This window comes from Ostrea edulis, chromosome 1, assembly GCF_947568905.1.
Source record: "Ostrea edulis chromosome 1, xbOstEdul1.1, whole genome shotgun sequence".
Classification (NCBI taxonomy): Eukaryota; Metazoa; Mollusca; class Bivalvia; order Ostreida; family Ostreidae; genus Ostrea; species Ostrea edulis.
Window position 1 is genome coordinate 36,296,371 of NC_079164.1, and position 19,387 is coordinate 36,315,757.

Genomic DNA, 19,387 nt, shown 5'->3' on the forward strand with positions numbered 1-19,387 from the left:
AGAATCGTATTTAACAAAATAAATAATATTTCCCTAGGTAAGAGATCTACTTCACCTTGAGCCAGACTTTAAGGTTGGGTTTCAATATAAAAAAAGAATTTAATTCATTGTCAAAACGGGACAGTAATAAAAATTTAGGCGAGAAAATCGTGCAGCAAAAGCTCGCACAATGCCTAGCTAATATTAGTAGGGAATAAGAAAAGTGGTGGAACCTGGAGATTCTTTACCACAACCTAAAAGTAAAGTTAAACGAGTCGCGTTCACGTTTTTATATCCCCTTTAACCAATCAAACTCGACTTCACAATACCCCCCAACAAGTGAAACATGAAATCTGAAACGTTTAAAGCTGAGACCCTTGACCAATCAGAAACGTTGTTTATAAATAACTTCGAGAGAACTGTCAAAATGGAGGACCTTTTCCTGTCAAAATACATGTGCTTTCTCAAACCAAAATAAATGTGGAAATATTCGAACACAGGAAAGAAATCAAAGAATTAAGGACAGGAAAATAACTGAATAGTGAAGGTTACATTATTTACGCTAGATGTAAGAAATTTAGACACGTTTTGGAATTATAAAAATCAAAACTATTACAACATATAGGTTATAGTGCAATATTTATATTGCAAATCACATTTTCCTCTATGAACCAGCCAATTTCAGCGCGCGACACAATCCGTTCACATTGACTATGAACGGATTATGAACTAGCTTAAGGTAGCGACGGATAGCAACCACGTGATCAGTAAAAATTGTGTATTGTCACGTGAATTCATTTTCCGGAATTCCTTACTCCGTCATAGAATAGTCGAAAAACAAAAAGGGGTTCCGAAAGTGTTTTGTTGCTGTGACTGACTCGCCTACAGAAAATATGCACATACCACATAAGTATACGTCAATGTCTGTAATAATGGTAGATCAAATGTTTCATCTGTGTGAAACTTTTTGCTAATCGAAATGTTAAACCAACCACCAATCCATGTACATAGATGCGCTACGTAAACAAAGTTATTGATTGATGGATCGTAATGTCCGAGTGCTGCATGTTGAGAGATACAGTCATTGAGAGGCTAAACAAAGTTTCTTGCAAGAAGAGGAAGTTGGTGGATGCATTCAACTTGGACAACGAAATCATAGTTTCGTTTGGTGAGTGAAAAAAATGCCATAAATTTGTATTCAAAAGTTCAACTCACATTTCCTCTGCTATTTCACAACGCGATTTATAATAACATCTGTAAGTTTAAAAACACGACATACAGTAGATGTATTATTTTGTATGTATATATGTATTCCATATGTGCATAAAATATAACTCCCACCTGTGCATGTGATTGTAAACGAACGGATGTCATGTAAATGTATACCACATTTGTAAACATGGGCTCTCACAACTCTTTTATTAAGAAAATAATAATATCGTTATGAAAATAACTGTTACGAAAATAACATACCTTGAACTACATGTATAAAAGTAATTAATAACAAATATCTGTATAGACCTACTATCTAGGGGTATGAGGGAACCGGATAAAAAGTGGAAGGGGGGGGGGGGACATATGTTGAATTATAATTCCCTAGACTATAGTATAGATATACTATTACTTTGAAATTTCAGTGACCTAAGAAATATATCAAACCTGAAGTTTCGTGTTTCACACAAACATGTAGGTTGGCAAAACCTTTTTAAATAATGTAAATTAATCACAAGTCTGCATATGCCCTCTCATAGGCAAATGTATGCACTGTATGATAAGATAAGATAAGTTTATTCCAATTTTGGGCCCAGAGGGCATAACAGTAAGACATTTTATAAAGAAGGAAATTCAAAAAAGAAAGAAAGTTTACAACATTAACTACAGGTTACAGAGACTGCAAACTGCGTGTGGATGCAGCATGTTGGGGAAACAAGTACATACATATATGAATTGCTAATCATGTATATATACAAGTAGATGGACAGTATCAGTATTATACCAATATATGAATAATAAACTATAATGATTTTTGCAGTTTTAAAGCATTACTTCTTTTTCTGAAAGTTTGCACTAAATATTCACTCAATTTGACAATTACTGGTTTGTCTTCATTAATCATCAACCAAGTAAATTTGTCCTTATTTGTTAGATAGATAAAATTTTTGTTGAGCTTGTATATACCATTAAAAAATATATTTCTCTCTTCAACATAGAATGGGCAATCAGTAAGGAAATGAAATTCATCTTCAACACAATTAAGGTTACATAATTCACATATTCTTTTGTTTCTTTCTAAAGAAATCTTCTGGCCAGAATTGGTTTTTGTAAATTCATATCTTCCTCTTTCAATTCGAAGGTCATGTGCACTAATTCGAAATCTACATAGAGTTTTTATGTATAAGTAAGATATGTATACTACACGTATGCCCTTCTCTTGACCCACATTTTGTAAATAAAACAGATATGATAAGTCTATGGCAGTTTATGAAAACATATATACATGTCATCTCATTGCAATTTATAATTTTGAAACATCAGTATTTAAATTTTAACTGAATATGTGTTGAGATACAGTTTTAAAATTCACATTGTCTGACGCAATCTAATTACTCAATGGTATAATATAGACCTAACTGTGCAAATATCAATTATGATGATTATGATGATCTTTTTTCTAGGCATCAGCCTGAAGACCGAGGGAGGTTAGATAGGACCAGTGCAGGTTGAAGTGGATTTCGAGTCAACAAGTATAACAGCAAGAGAGGTACTATATCTTTTTTTGATAAACATTTGTAAAGACAATTCTGAGTATATCAGATATTCATCTTTTTTGCTATATTTAAATATATTTATCTATATTTTGAACAGGTACTCCATTTACAGTGATGATGACATATCCCCTGGACCCCCACAACTCCACAAATTTAAAAATGTTTGATCAAGTTCCGAAGATTAAAGAACTACTGCAAAATTTGGGACTGGATGAAAAACATTAATTCACTTATATGAGCTCAGAGCAGTGGATGTTATACAACATACTTTAAACTAAATTGTGAATTTAAGGGAAAACAAGTACATGTCATGTACTCGTATATTACAAGTACATGCCTTTTGAAAGACAATAATATTGCATAGATGTAAAGGAAATTTCAATGTTGATTATTCTTTCTTAGATATATTAGTAAAAAATGTGCACATGATAGAATATCAATTTTATAACTTCAATCAATGTGTTTGAATTTTCCTTGTAATTCAAAATTTAAAATCATAGATACATTAATGTATATCAAATTTTTAGAAAAGTTTCATAATGGAACTAATTCCCCCCCCCCCCCCCCCCCTTATACATACAGTGAACATAGACCTTCACCTGGGGAAAACTTCAGTTAGTTAATGCAATATACATGTGCATGCATTCTCAGTTATCCAATAGTGAGTTTTTGGTTCCATGTGAAACTACAATTAGAAATCTTAAACTTATGAAAGACACACCTATCTGTGAGGGTAAGATGACTCAGATGGACTTACATGTAGTGATCCATGGGCAGTCCATGGGTCTCTTTCCATTGATATTAATTATTTATTGAAATATGAAATGGTTATTTAAACATATTTGGTGTATTATACTGTATAGTGATATAAATTTCTATCAAAAAATATGTATAGATAATAGATTTGGTCCAGATATTACAAGAAATTGTATGAAAAATAACTAAATATTTAGGCAATCATTGTGAGTGCGAAAAGGTCAACTGCAATAGCACACACTATATATCATTCTTAAATGGCTCATAGAAACTTCTAGTATTGTGAGTTTGAATGCTCAATATGGTAATTTGGGAATGCTTAATCATTTAAGGTCAATAGTTTATCTCTGCTGACTGTATCTCTTAAAATTCATTTCTAGAAGGGAGGGGGTAGGGTTACAAAATCTGACATAGTTTCAGATTAAACCTCATTTGGTATATTTTTTTCTATTCAATATTTTAGATACTACTTGACTTATTGTAAAAATGAAATAAAATCAGAAATTTTATGAGCAGAATTTTGTTGTTGTCAGAAAATGTATGCCTGATAGTATTTGAGAAACGCCATATTTAGGGTAAATTTGGCCAATTGCCAAATCGAATCATGCCAATGTTTTCCTTAGATGCATTTTGAATTTCTAATCCATGTTGATTTTTTATCTGTTTGTGTTTAATTTACATAACTATATATGACAAACAATATTTCTGGTGTCAATAAAATTTTTATTGGCTTTTGTGTTGATTTGCTCAATTTTGGCATTTTTTGCCTTTTGGGGCTGCAAAAGAGGGGATTTCAATCTCGCTTTCCTCGAAAATTAACCTGATTACTTTTGTTGATTTTTTGATATGTTTTAGGATAAAGTCAAAATGTTAAAATAAATAAAATTGAAAAAAATTCAATGAGCGGTTTTTTTGGGGCTAGCTATCAATAGCTACCTTAAAGTACGCGACCAAGAGAGCGTAATGGTTTGAAAAAAATAGAATATCTGTTACAAAGATCTCGCAAGTCACACCATTGGATTAAGATTGTAAACTTACGTGGATTATCATCCCAATCTTGCGGTCTCCTACCTCCAAAATACAGTGCACTTTGTAATGTTGATAAAAGGTAGGGTGAGACGAAATGTGACGTCATGTCTATGTGTTGACGTACGTCACAATAACTACTGTGACAGAGGCTAGGAGTTCGTTTTACGCAACAAAATAGAAGCAATGTAAACAAACGGTGTTTTAGTAAATGAATATAAATATAAGAAATGAACATCACTTTTGAGCTGTTCATGGTCAATATGAACGGATTTCGATTTGAGGCAAATTCTATGTGAATCGCTAGCGCGATTCACAGAATTTGCCTCAAATCCAAATCCGTTCATACTGACCATAAACAGCTCAAAAGTGATGTTCATTTCTTAAATATCCTTGACCCAGGCGCCTATGAGAATAATAAATTCCTATTGAGATTTTAGTATTTTAATCAGATTTGTGGTTTGCAGTCGATTATACACAATTTGTATTCGATGACATATTACGTATGCCTAATGTTTACGTATATTCAATATTGTCCCGGTGGTATGATTTTTACAAATGGAAATAACAAGTACCGGTATTATATTTAGATCCGCCACTGTCAGTCTTATTATGACGTACGTCAAACCGTAGACGTGACGTCACACATCATCTTAGCCTGCCTTTCATAAACATAGCACTTCGTTAAACATTTCGCCCAATGATGCACTGAATTTTGGAGCAAGGAGGCCACAAGATTAGGATGATAATCCACGTAAGTTCACAATCATATTCCAAGGTGTGACTTTGCGAGATCTCAGCCATTTTTGATAGAATGTGCTACACGGGCAGATGAAAACAAGCGGTATTCTCGCGAGATTATACTTACTTGGGTGAAACATCACCAATAGATAATATATTTCCGGAATAATTGTTGGCGTATAATACGCCATATTCAAATTCGAAAAATTAATCTTAATAAAATATTTTCTAATAGATATAAAATACCTTACACATCCAATTACATGACAAATTTGGCTAGGTACATTTGGAATGAAATTACACGGTATTTTTGGTAGGCTTTATATCAGAGACATATATTATTTTAGGGCTAATATTGACTATAAATCAAATTATTTTTTTTTCAATACAATATGCAAGAAAGTTGCCAGAAATTTTACTGAACTTCCATTTTTGTTGCACATAAGAATCTTAAGAGCATCAGACAGACACATAGCATGGTTTTTCCTGAAAGGGGGGGGGGGGGTAGCAGAGGATAAATCGCGATCGTCTAAAATTCTTCACTATCAAACGAAAATAAAAAAAAGGTCCAAAAAATCCATAACAGATGTTCTCTATTCCAAACTTCAACACTATACATGTAAAGAAGGGGACGGATTCATCCTACCATGCAATGTAAGGGGGGGGGGGGGGGGGGGGGTCAGCCAGTATATCATAATTCGCAAGGGATGATAATTTACTATGCATGTGAATATAATGGAAAATTCAACTTTATCAAATTTAAAAGTATCCCGTCTCTGATTTAAAGCGCATGAGAGTAAAGGATATTAAATTGGAATGGGACGGTGGTAAAATGGATTTCTTTTAGATCCAGTGGTACGTATGTATCAATATCTCACCAGAGCTCATAGAATGTAGAACTGACTTCATAATGACTTATGAAGGTGATCGTCGGGGAAATAACATATTCTGGTGATATTACTGGTTCTACAGGTATATATTTTGTAGACAGTGGAGGGGTGGTGGTGTGTACAGATCTGTACAGGTACACAACCCACTTCACGTGTCTGTGCATTATGCAAGCACTAGTGTTTGCAAACCTTTATAAGACACATGAAAGACTGCATTGAAGATAATGGCAGGGATGTCACTTAGGATCAACAAGCTCCACTTTTAATTTGGTGTCTGTGCATCAAATAAAGTATTTCTCATCTCCCACAAAATCTTTAAAGAAGAACACTTTAACAAGAGATGGGAGATGTCTCTCATTATTCATGGAAATAATTGTCATTAACACTGTATTCTTTTAGCCCCTTAACTGGCCCTGTGAAATGTAGAACCACATGACCTCTTTCTTTGCCATTGGTGACTAGGTATACAGACTGTTGAATAGCAGTTGACCTTTGCTGTTCACTACAACCTTTTTCAAGACCACCAATTCTTTTAACACAACTTCCAAGAAATGCAAAATGGGAAAGTCTAACAGATTGAAACACACAAGAGTCAATGTACTATAATCATGATTTTATGCTTGTTTATAAGGAACTCCTTGAGAAAAATTAAAAATATTTTAAATATTTATGATCAAGATTCCTTATAGCCAATATTCTTTCAAGCTTAACAAGGTTATTATGATGTGCATTGAAAATAGTTATTCTTAAAGGGGCATTAGCTGTCATTTTGATACAAAAAAAAATTAATTAAATGAAATTTGCTCCATATCATACATGTATATTTCAGTGATAACACCAGTATTTAATTATTTCAAACACCTTTTAACCCCAAAACAGGCACATGAATGTGTATGAATATCACATGAATTTTGGTAATTACATGTAAATGATTATTGTCTTGCAAGACAATAATTCATCCTTATGTATTTCTATACACTAAAAGTGACAATCTATTGTCGTTTTATTAGGTTTCTCATGTTTTTGTACAAAATAAATATCATTATTAGGCATTAATATATATTCTTATTGAGAGATTTTGAATAAAAAAGTTGCCATCACTTTCACAGCTAATGCCCTTTGACAAACTACATAGCATATCATAATTATCTTGCTGTTAATGAATATGTAACTCTTAAATTAGGTTAAGAGAATTTGATACCAAAGTGCAGAATATTATATTGTAAAATGTACAAAGGTGCAGCCTTGAAATTTATTAAACATAACAATAATATGATTTCACAAAGTGTATTAATCAGTAATTAACAGTATCACTTATACCATTCATAAATGTATTTTAACATAATGTATTTAGTACTACTGTGTGCTGGATTATTTTTCAACCCCATGTAAATAATGAATTACATTCAAGGGCAACAACTCTTCTAGACACATATTCTGTTCTGAACACATTCTCTTCCATAGTCATAAGATATAGATCATCATTTAAACTAATGTGTTAACATGTGCATACCATAGGAAAAGATTTCACACACATATATCATAACCTATTATCCAATGTGGAGATGTACGTGGACTCCAAAGTTTAGATATTGTATGTCTAAAAATATGTTCATTTGAAATATTAATAAGTACAAATGTACAATGTCAGCTACAATATGAGTTGAGAATTTTTTTCAAGTTTTTCATAGCAAAATCATGATGGTATGTAAATCTATCCAAATACATAAGGGTCTTAGTACAGTTTCCAGCACATCCATTCATATTCCTGGTCATCCTATCTCCAATAATCTAGACATTACTTAGTTCTCTCCATGCCAAAACACATAGGACCAGACTCTCTCCAATCCACTCTGTTCTATTGCTACCATCTTGATCTCATTCAAGTTTCTTCATTCTGCAATCTTTCTTTCTGCTTCTACTGTTCCTCTCCAGGTTGTTTTCGGTCTCTTAAATGCCCTCTTCCCTTCTGGTGTCCAACCTAAGGCCATCTCACTGTCATTGTCACCTCCCCTCTACAGCACGTGTCCTATATAGTTCCATCACCATCTCCTCAGCTCATTGTTTATTGCATTGATGTCAGTCCTGGCTGCCACTTCCTGTTTTCCATAATTTTCTGCTACTTTATCCCCAGTATCCTCTGCAAGCATCTGATATAGTAAGCATCTATTGACTTTCCACCTATTCACCTTCCAAGACATGGACATGCAACATTTCTGAAAAAATAAATGCAAATATACCCTATGATAAATTTTAAATACATGCGTCTTAATCAGTACAAGAGGCCAAAGAGCCACATCGCTCAACGGAGTCACCTTGGCCCTGCCATTGTACAGCTGTTGTGATTTTGAAAAGATTTCAGTCTTTATTCCTATGAAAAATGTTGACCCATATTGTGGCTCCAGCCTACATGAGCCCCAAAGGATCACAACATTACTGAAAATGAATTCACATTACACAGAAATGCCTCAACACCAATATGATCGACAAGATCTTGCTGTTCTGGATAAGACCAAGGTTACAAGGTAATTGATCATGGTACATGCATGATACAAAAGATCTTGCCATAAGAAATCTATATACAAAATATGAAAGCTCTGTCTTAAATAGTTGAGATATTGAATAGGTCAGATTTTTATCAAAAGTAGGTCAAATTTCCAGGTCAAAGTCACAAGATCAAACACCGTTGCATCACATGAAAGAATTTTTAGTTAAAAATGTATATACAAAAGATAAAAGCCCTAGCTTAAATAGTTCATGAGATATTTTTAAAAAAGATTTTTCCTATATACTTGTATGTAAAACCTTTATCCCCTATTGTGGCCCACCCTACCTTCGAGGCCATGATTTTAACAAAATTGAATCTGCACTATGTCAGAGAGCTGTCATGTAAATTTGAACTTTTCTGGCCCAGTGGTTCTTGCGGAGATTTTTAAATCCCCCCCCCGGCCTATTTTTACATTTTTGTGATTATTGCCCCTTTGAAGGGGATATAGTCTTTCATTTCAACAAACTTGAATCCCCTTAACCCATGGATTATCTATGCCAAGTTTGATTGAATTTGGCCCAGTGGTTCTGGTTCTGGAGAGGATGAAAATGTGAAAAGTTTACAGACAGATGACAGATACAAAGTGATTAAAATAGCTTACTTGAGCTTTCAGCTCAGGTGAGCTAACAATATATCTTTTAAGATGTTTCAGCATATATATATCTTTTATTAATAATAACTTCTTACCCTGTCCCTTTTCTTTTCAGTGGAATGAAATATGGGTTGTAAGATGGTAGATACATTTTTATCCATTCTTCAGCTTTCTGGAAATGTCATTTTGGAGTTTCAGACAGGCTTTGTTTCCTGAAATAAACTTTAATTAAAAAAATGTTTAGAATTTCTGACTTTGACGTTGAACTACATGTATTTGGAATAAGTAAATACTTGTAATGTTCAAGGGACATTATATGGAACGAGCACATGGGATTTTAATATCATTTATATGTATATACTTAGCTGTTACCTTCCCATTGCATGTGTCATGGAGGGATGGTTGTATAGGACATCATCTGCTGATTCACAATGGCCTTTCTTGTTTTTTCTTGATATTTCGAGTTGTACTCCCTTTTCGTCTCAATTACATTGGTTTCCATCTCATGATCTGAGTATTGAAACTGTTATAAGATTTCTCATATGAGTTAAAATGTAGATATTACTGGAGACTATTATTTTCATATAATTTTTCCATTTAACAAGCCTAAAAAATCTTGTATGCAGATGCTTTGTGTTACCACCATGGTTTTGACCTTCAATTCTTATTGAATCTAATCTGGGTAGATCTACAGTTCACGCTTGCCTTTTCAATTGCATCAAAATTATTTGCCTGCATCATTAAAATTGCATGTGATGCACGTTATACATATAAATTACACCTTCTTTGAAAAGTAACATAAAGTCAAATGTTATAGTAAAAAAAAAATAATATGGTAGATCCATGAAAGTAGGTTCAAAGTAGCTAATCACCTCCATTATGATAGGATAAACTTCCTGAAGCTGGGATATTACAAAATTTTACTTATTAGATTTAGAGTTTGATACAATCTTTTTAATAGATAAAAAACACCCTAGACATTTGTTCCTTACATTTATATTTACTAGTACCTTAATTTGCTAATTAATACATGCAAAGGTAGTAGTATGTTTACTACATTCTTTGGTTGTGTGGCACTATAGCTATGGCACTATTGTTTTCAAAATAAAAGATCTCCAACACAGGCAACACCAGGGACTGAATCTTCAATTTATGCCATAAAGTAGTAGTTAGGAGAATCAAGTAATGTATAAATTCACTTAACTATCTCTGAATACCATAGAGGCATAGCAGGGTCGGGCGGTTAAAACCGGTTTTAACTAGTGGTTTTAACCGTCCCGGTCAATACTCCCCAAGTGGTCAATTGTAATTTAAACTGTCCATTTTCCTATTTTTGTACATTTCTTGCAAAGATAAATTAAGTCTTTTCATTATATGGATCAATTGTTGATTAATATTTTTCATTAGATAATCAAATGTAATTTCATAAGTTTAATATATTTGGTTTGCTAAAACTGACCGAAATATCTTCAGTACCTACCAGAGGGTCACAGTTCTATAACATAGCTTGATTATTGGAGACAGACCTCTTAATACATGTACCTGGATAGATTAAGAATAAAAGGTAGCTGGACATTACCTGAGCCCAGGAAGCAGAGTGTCAGTGGACAAGTGTTAATAAGCATAGGCTGGGACCAGAGATGACCAGTGTACCTGTTATTGTTATGAAAACATCACTAACCCACCCTCAAATGTTTATTCAACAGTTAAAATATGTTATCCGTTATATATGTCTATGTGAATACATACTGCAACTTTGCATTCTGAACAATTAAACATACCCATTTATATAATTATACAAGTCCATATTGCTCTTTTTCCAGCCAATTGTGTATTTACTAGTTCTGGTATACATGCTGTAACTGATGAACTTGATTACATCCCTCGGGTCCCCCATTTTCATCTTAACACTTTAGCCCCCCCCCCCATCCCCCTGATGTCCACTCCCCCAAATCAATGTCTACCTTCCGATTTTTTGTTGGGGGTTGGACGAAAATACAATGATCATTTCGATGTAATGGGATTGTGAAACCAGTAGGATAATTTGGTTCAGACAGTGAGTTTTGCATTTCATTCATGCCCTACTTACCTGATCTCACCTCTGATATGTCCAGGGATCTATGTTTGCCCTACTTTCAGTTTTCTATTCTTCATGGGATTATGCGATTAATCGTTGTTCATTATTTTCACTGGTCTACATAACGGTAAGAAAGAAATAAAGAAGTTTTTCCTTCAACGTATCTGCTTCGTTTGTTTATTGCCGCCATTGCGCACTAGCATTCCGGATAAATACTAACTACCGGATACGTCTCTTTCATTTCGCTCATTTCCGCGCGAGACCATGGGTTGTTTTCATCTGCCCGTGTAGCACATTCTTTTTGATAAGGGACTTCTGGGATGGGCGTCAAAAATTTTTCCTTGTTAGAGGTTTAGATTTAGCTCGGATTATTTCCCGCGCTCTGTTTTACGGTGTGACCGTTGAGGGGAGCGCAGCTTCATGTATGCACATATTTTGTAATGTTCATGCTTTGATCAGGTTTAATTTAAACAATATCTATTTGCAAATACTCATTACATGAATTTTGTCCCAGGGTTTTATATCAAAAATAAAAAAACACGTATACATGATTGTGATTGAAATAATTTTATGCTATATACATTTTATTTCTGCTGCCTTCACTGTGACTTGCTTAATTGATGCACGACTTGTTCTGAACTAAATGCTCTCAGCAGTAGACTGCCTTTACTTTCCTTTTTTTCTACTCTAAATCTTTTCAAGTCACTAATTGTATGATAAAAATGCCCAAACCTTTCAAGTTTGTTAAACAGTGTTTTAACAGCACTGCCTTTGAACATAAAACGCATTTCAATATAATGATAATTTAAAATTAAATTGATAACTATTCAACTATTGGGCATGTATATGAGCGGACACCCTGCCCATCACCACCATGCGCACATATCTATTTTTTTAAAAGAAGAAATTCATATGATAATCCCCTTGTAGCAATGGTATGTTCTAAAAGAGAAAATTAGAACAATTTTCATAATATTGTACATAATCCTAGTTGTAACACTAGTTGGTTATCATGAGGGGTGGGGGGGGGGGGGGTGCATTACCGGGCATGTTAAAAGGAAATGGATTCAAGCACTCATTGTATTTTTTATTCGCAAAAAAATAATAATAAATAAACACCCAAAAAACCCCGAGATTTGAAAATAATAATAAATTCAATCCGACCGAATTCTATCGATTTTTTGTAATTTGTTAAATAGCACTAATTCAGTACCTGTGCTCCCTCACATATTCTAACAATTTAATTTAGTCTCCCTTTTTCTTTGTTAGATTAATAAATTACGCATGCGTAATGTTTACGTATATTCAATATTGTCGCGGTAGTATGACTAATAACAAGTACGCATTTAGATCCGCCACTGTCAGTCTTATTATGACATATGTCAAAACGTAGCCATGTAGTCACACATCTGAGATTAGACTGTCTTTCATAAACATTGCACTTCGTTAAAGATTTCACCTAATGGTGCACTGAATTTTGGAGCCAGGAGGCCACACGATTAGGATGATAATCCACGTAAGTTCACAGTCATATTCGAAGGTGTGACTTTGTGAGATCTCAGCCATTTTTGACAAGGGACTTCTGGGATTGGCGTCAAAAAAATTTCCTTGTTTATTAATAGAGGTTTAGATTTAGCTCGGATTATTTCCCGCGCTCTAGTCATTAGAGCTTGCAGTACGAGCCAGCGCTTCGCGCTGGCTCGCTGCGCTCGCTATTATAATGTCAGCACCCTGCGTCGGATGAAAATTTATTCAGAATGAATTTTCAGTTTTCAAATTTTATGAAACTGAAAGTGTCTTCAATTAAATCAAGAAAAAAAACCCCCACTAAATTTTTTTATTTTCATTATGACTTTTGTCGGTAGGGAATACCATAAAATGTTTTGCTTTCATTATTGAAACACCAGTAAGTTCAACGTTAAAAAGATGACGTGTCTTCACTGTCGTTGCAATGTTGATGCATCAAAGATGTTATTTCAATATAATGAGTTATAGTTGTTCAGCGTTTTCAACCATAATTCAAAGTATTTTTAAAGTTGATGACACTTTGTGTGCCTGCTGGGTGTGATGAATTTACCATGTACGACATCATATGTACGACTATTCTCTTTAGAGAAGTCGAAAGGCATAGCCTTCATCGACTTCTCTTCGCAAGCATTCATATTTTGATTCTGGAAAACGTGTAAATGCCGGAGTCGGTGACGGTTTCTGCTTCGACCGACGTTTCGACTCAGATGTGCCTGGATTTACGCAATAGACAACTTGTTTTCAAACATTTAGCAGTAATGCACAAAACTGTCACAAGGAAATCAACACTTACTTGCTTTTAATCCATTTTCAACATGTCCCCTGTCCCGGGTTTATGTTAACTGGTCTTGGGAGCTGTCACAATTGGGGACCAGTTAAGAGAAAGCAGGCTGACGTAAACAGAGTTGTGATTTAAACCCGGGACAGGGGCATGTTGAAAATGGATTAAAAGCAAGTAAGTGTTGATTTCCTTGTGTCGGTTTTGTGTATTGCTATTAAATGTTTGAAAACAAGTTGTCTATTGCGTAAATCCAGGCACATCTGAGTCGAAACGTCGGTCGAAGCTTAAACCGTCACCGACTCCGGCATTTACACGTTTTCCAGAATCAAAACATGAATGCTTGCGAAGAGAAGTCGATGAAGGTTATGCCTCTCGACTTCTCTAAAGAGAATAATGTACGACCACTTCCTTCCTTTCAGAAAGTATGGTCTGCATGCGTCGATCTCTATTAAAATGATATATGTTAATCAGCATATCACGTCAAAATAAAGTTGCATGTCGCCATAATCTATAGAAAGGTAACTTCGTTTTATGGGGCAGAAATGTGCCACCAAAGGATGATCCGCTGTTCAGTGAATAAATAGATGGGGGCGTGAAACATTTTACCGAACATATCGCAGCATGGTATTTATGGGAGGATTTGCAGAAAAGGAAAAATGGGAAGAACCCAAGTTTGATTCACCAATAATTGGTCAGTCTGCAAAGTCAGGGATTTTGTTGTTCTGATATAAAACATCGCATACTTGGTATCCTAGCCCTGTTAACAATTGAGAACAAAGGTAATATATTTAAAAACTGAGATGTGATTTAAGGAAAAATACTTAACTATTTGTAGGAAGAGGAAAATACGTTTTTGTAGCGAAATAGATTATTAGTGATGTAGGATAATTCATGGCTCTTACATTCAGACTTTGGGAAGAAACACACCTTTTTGTATGCAGGCGTCTACGTTATTGTACAGGAATGTGCTTTCCGTCATAAATTAAAAATAGGCAGTTATAATATAAAAGAATTTCATCACCTTGTTCTGGATTTCATGATAAAAGAAATAAAGCTAATCTCAATGTTAAACTAGGATGATCTTTGCACTTTTAGTACTATTATGAAGGTATAATGATAAGCTTTATGCACTTTTACAACTATAAATGTCTTTTATTATCCTATACACTTAAAATCATCGATATTTAAAAATTCCATTGATTTTAAACTAATCAAATTTATTTTAAATATTTCATGAAAGTTGAGAAAAAGAAATTCGAGGAAATAAAAAGAAATACCAAAAAGAAACATCCGAGTGATTTTCTACTTCGCTCGGGATTGAAAACCTTAATTATCACTGTGACGTCACAAAATAACAAGCCATGAGAACTAACCTAGTCTAGTAGGCTATGATGTCATGGCTAGTAAAGTGAAGATAGCCACTATTATGACGTAGATACTCTGACAGAAGATATTTCAATTATTTGATCCTAGGCATCTGGTGTGTCCAAGGGTCCGTGTTTGCCTAACTCTCTGTTTTGTATCTCTTAAAGGAGCTATGAGATTGATCACTGTTTGTTATCTTCACCTTTCATCAGTGTCTTGCCTATCCTGAAACATACAGGGTAATAATCATGATATGGACAACATATTTTGATTATTTTGAATCTCTAACATACTACTAGTCCATCTCTAAAGACGTTTTACATAGGTGGTGGCTGTTCCTTCGCCAGGCATCCGGTATTAGAAGTAAAAGTCACGGGTCTTTCGGATATGGCGTAAAAAGGAAAACTTTGACACGATAAAAAAGCCCAAGAGTCACAAATGTGACCTTGAGTGTCGTGCGTAGCACTTCCCCTGCTGCTGAACTCTCTATTTGAGTGAAAAATTCCCGAATGGGATATAAAAAAACCATACACCCCCCCCCCCCAAAAAAAAACCCCCAATACCAAAAACCAACCAAACAATAGCAAACATTTCTTTACCGATCAGAAAAATCTTTTATCCAGAATGAAATAAATATGCTGCTACGACAAAATTTATTACTTTGAAAATAGTAATTTTTGTTTATCATTTTTTCAGATGAAGGGGATCATGATATTAACAGTTTTTGTTGTAGCATTGATGTTGGTAGATGAGGGTATGTTTCCTTATATTTGTTATATTTCTTATAAATATCACGTCTTGATTTTATTTTGATATGCTCTGTAATTAGACTCTAACACGTTTATCATGTAAAAATTGCCGACTTTCGAGAATTTTTAAAAAACTTTTTTATGGTTGAGGAGAGGATGACATTGTTGTGTTTTTTGTTGTAATTTATGGAGGAAGTATATACGAAGATTCTTTGAAAAGGTCTGAATTATGCTTGATGAAATGAAGACACTGTTTTAAAATGACAACTTTTGGTTTTTTTTTGTAAACGTCAGGAAATTGTAGCTTAAAATGACGTCACAGAAAATAATTTGCAATGAACATGACGTGAAATTTTACTTCATATTCTAGATATTTCAAAAATACTGACGTGAAAATGGATGCCATTTCTTCTGTTCTTGGCACACTGATTTTGACTACGGTTAACTCCGTTTACCTGATCAATATATAGAGCTCACGGCGGGTGTGACTGGTCGACAGGTGATGTTTACTCCTTCTAGGCACCTGATCCCACCTCTGGTACATGTATATCCAGGAGTCCGTGTTTGCCCAACTCTCTATTTTGTATTTCCTATAGGAGTTATGAGATTGATCGCTGTTCGTTATCTTCACCTTTCTGAGAAAAGGACACTTTGCAAAGCGCATGCCTTATTAAAGTTTACACCAACGGGCATCATTAAAGTCGATTTAAACAAAGTATATGGCGATCAAGCACATTCATATACATTTGTTTTAAGGCAAACGCATCCTTTAAAATCGGACAGGAACTCACTGGAAGACAAGCCTCGTTCAGGTTGGTCGTTGTCTGTGGAAAAAACATTGTTGCTATAAAAATGCAATCGTTGCAGCTTTTACAAAATTTCATTCGTCAACTAGCTTTTCTATTTTAATATAACGGTTACAGCTTGTACCAGACGGGTTCCCATTTTATGGTAGAAACGCCACCGAGTAGAAATGACCACCTAGTTACTCGTTATTTACAAGGAGTGTGATAAATGACAAGTGAGATCCATACTGGTGACGAAACCTGGATTAAATTTTTAAACCCGAAACCAAACACAATAATAAGTTCAGGATGAGGAAAGAAGCCAATGGCGGTTCGCAGGGACTTCCACGTTTCCTTCATACTTTGATATTTCATTGAATATTGATGTTACATATAACGGCAAACTAACAACTCAACTTTAGGACAAACTTCAGCTTAACCATCGTCAACTTCCCATATTTAAGTAACAACATTCTATTATCAGCTGTATATGGTGACGTGTTTATGCCTCTTGACTGATTTGATATGCAAGAGCATGTTCTGCGCATGACCAGTATTTAGGTAGAGGTAGGCTACTGACAAATAAATTGATGTTGCTGGGGTTTCAACAGTGTCGTTTAAAGTCAGCAAATTCTATGGTCAGTATTACGATCTAATTTATAAATACCACCTGTCCTTAGATCGAATGCTGTCTGAGGTGTTTCATACCAGGTGTGACCAGCCAGCAGGGATGCTTACGCCTCCTTGGCATTTGATCCCACCTCTAGTGTGTGGGTCCGTGTTCGCCCTACTCTTTATGATATGAGGAATTATGATATTAATCACTGTTCATTATATTCACCTTTTTTCTAGCATCCCGGTACCCATAAATATGTCGCAAACATACACACCATCGAAGGTGGTGTTTTGAATTTAAACGATTGCGTTAGAGATAAAAATGCAAAAATAGGGTCAAATTCGAATTCCTGATGAAAATTGGCGTTACAGCACTGGTTCTTACAAAACGTTTTAAGTCAAAACATAAAATTATGCCAAAACCTCAAACAAACAATATAAAATCCCCCCCCCCCCCTCAACAACAAACAAACAAATAGCCCCAAAACAAGACAACAACAAAGAAGAAGAAAAAAACGTCAACTTTATGTCCTCAGTTTAGACGGTGTTGTTGATGAAAATTGTCACGTTCGCGGTTTTTATTTAGGCAGTCTCATGAATTTTTGTATATAACGTTACTGGTGTTGGTGTTAACAAACAGAAAACAGCAGAGTTGCATCGAATCGTCCTTAATTTTTCGATTTCGTGCTAACGTTAGAAATTTGATTAACTAGTTAAAGAATTATATATGGTAATCAATTTTGGATGTGAAAACCTATCATAAATACGACAATTGGGACATTCAGATTGAGAAAAATCGTTCGAATTCAAGTGACGGATATGAGTTGTAATGTTCAAACAAAAATACACCACAAAAAGATTTCCATAAGGACCGGTAGCTGAGAAAATTTTATTAACTACATCTGGTCATGGGTCTACAATCTCAGCTAAAGTTTTGCGAGATACGAACTTGAAATTGCAAGTCAGGCTGTTGTGGACAAGTACAACTATCTAAAAGAAGTGTGTATCTACATTTTAGACAAAAACGAAAGCTAAATGATATTGCTGTTGTCGATACCCACTTTTTATTATGTGGAAATGAAAAATATATACGACAATGTTACCGGCTCACAATTGATAATATATAATACACCTATCTCGTGAGAGACATCGCCATTACTTTATTAAGGTAGCTTCACCTTCTTATGATTTCACATTACTAATGGTTGAAAGTAAAATAAACTATTGATTTCCACTTGATATAGTTTGAGGTAACCAATAATCAAAGAAAATGTATATGTTGCCACCTTTTTAAAAATGTCAGACATGTAGCAACAGAAGTACGTCAACGTTAGAAAATCACACATTTTCATTAAATTTTGATTGTAACAGTTTTAAAAATTTGCTACTTAATTAATAAATACATATAAATCACTTGTGCATATCGAGGAAACCGTTGTATAATATACATGCAATAGAAAAAATACCAGCATAGGAGTTATTGCCCTTTACAGCGTTTTTATTTGAAAATGTAGATTATTAATTATTTATAGAAAATAAAAACTTTTCAGGGTCAAATAGTTTACCAAACTTTTTTTTTATTGTACCCATTGAATAAAATTCATAGAAAAGATATATTGCTTGTAGGAGTTATGAGATTGATCACTGTTCGTTATCTTCACTTTGCATTCTTATCATACACAAAATCTAATTTCTTTAAAGATTTTGCGAAAACCTACGATATTACATTTGGATGTGAAACCTTTGATAAATGCGATAATTGGGACATTTGGATTGAGATAAGTGATGGGATTCTTTCCAAATGCCCAAAGACGAAAATGCAGTCATGGCCATCGTTCATATAAGAGACAAAGTATAAATGATGTCACGTTTAATTCACTTTTACCTTACGTCAACAGACAATTAGGTCCACATCATATTCACACAAAAATTTACTCTGTTTCATTGAGAGTTTTACATACGTTATTTAAAGAAGCCATAGCTAGTCTATACTTGAATTTTTCAACACCTGAATATAGACTGAACTTTATGATTATGTATGTTGCCAATTACAGACTCTTTAAACCACCACGGGTCATGGATGATATTCCTTCCAAATCATACTGGTAGTTCCTTAAGCTCAAATGTACAAACAAAGGAATAGATGCCGTCAACATAAGCAACATTCTTCGTCATAAATGAGTTCAGT

The 19,387-nt window shown here is 34.3% G+C and overlaps 2 long non-coding RNA genes across 2 annotated transcripts; one reads left to right on the forward strand and one right to left on the reverse strand.

Moving 5' to 3' along the window:
- Window positions 1–4,234, forward strand: LOC130049543 (uncharacterized). Its single transcript, XR_008798088.1, has 3 exons — window positions 1–1,147; window positions 2,655–2,740; window positions 2,845–4,234. It is a non-coding gene; the product is annotated as an uncharacterized LOC130049543 (long non-coding RNA).
- A 3,164-nt stretch (window positions 4,235–7,398) lies between these two features.
- LOC125657995 (uncharacterized) lies at window positions 7,399–11,170 on the reverse strand. The gene is made up of 3 exons (XR_007363550.2): window positions 9,673–11,170; window positions 9,396–9,522; window positions 7,399–8,376 (listed from the first exon to the last, which is right to left on the reverse strand). It is a non-coding gene; the product is annotated as an uncharacterized LOC125657995 (long non-coding RNA).
- Between the last annotated feature and the right edge of the window lie 8,217 nt (window positions 11,171–19,387).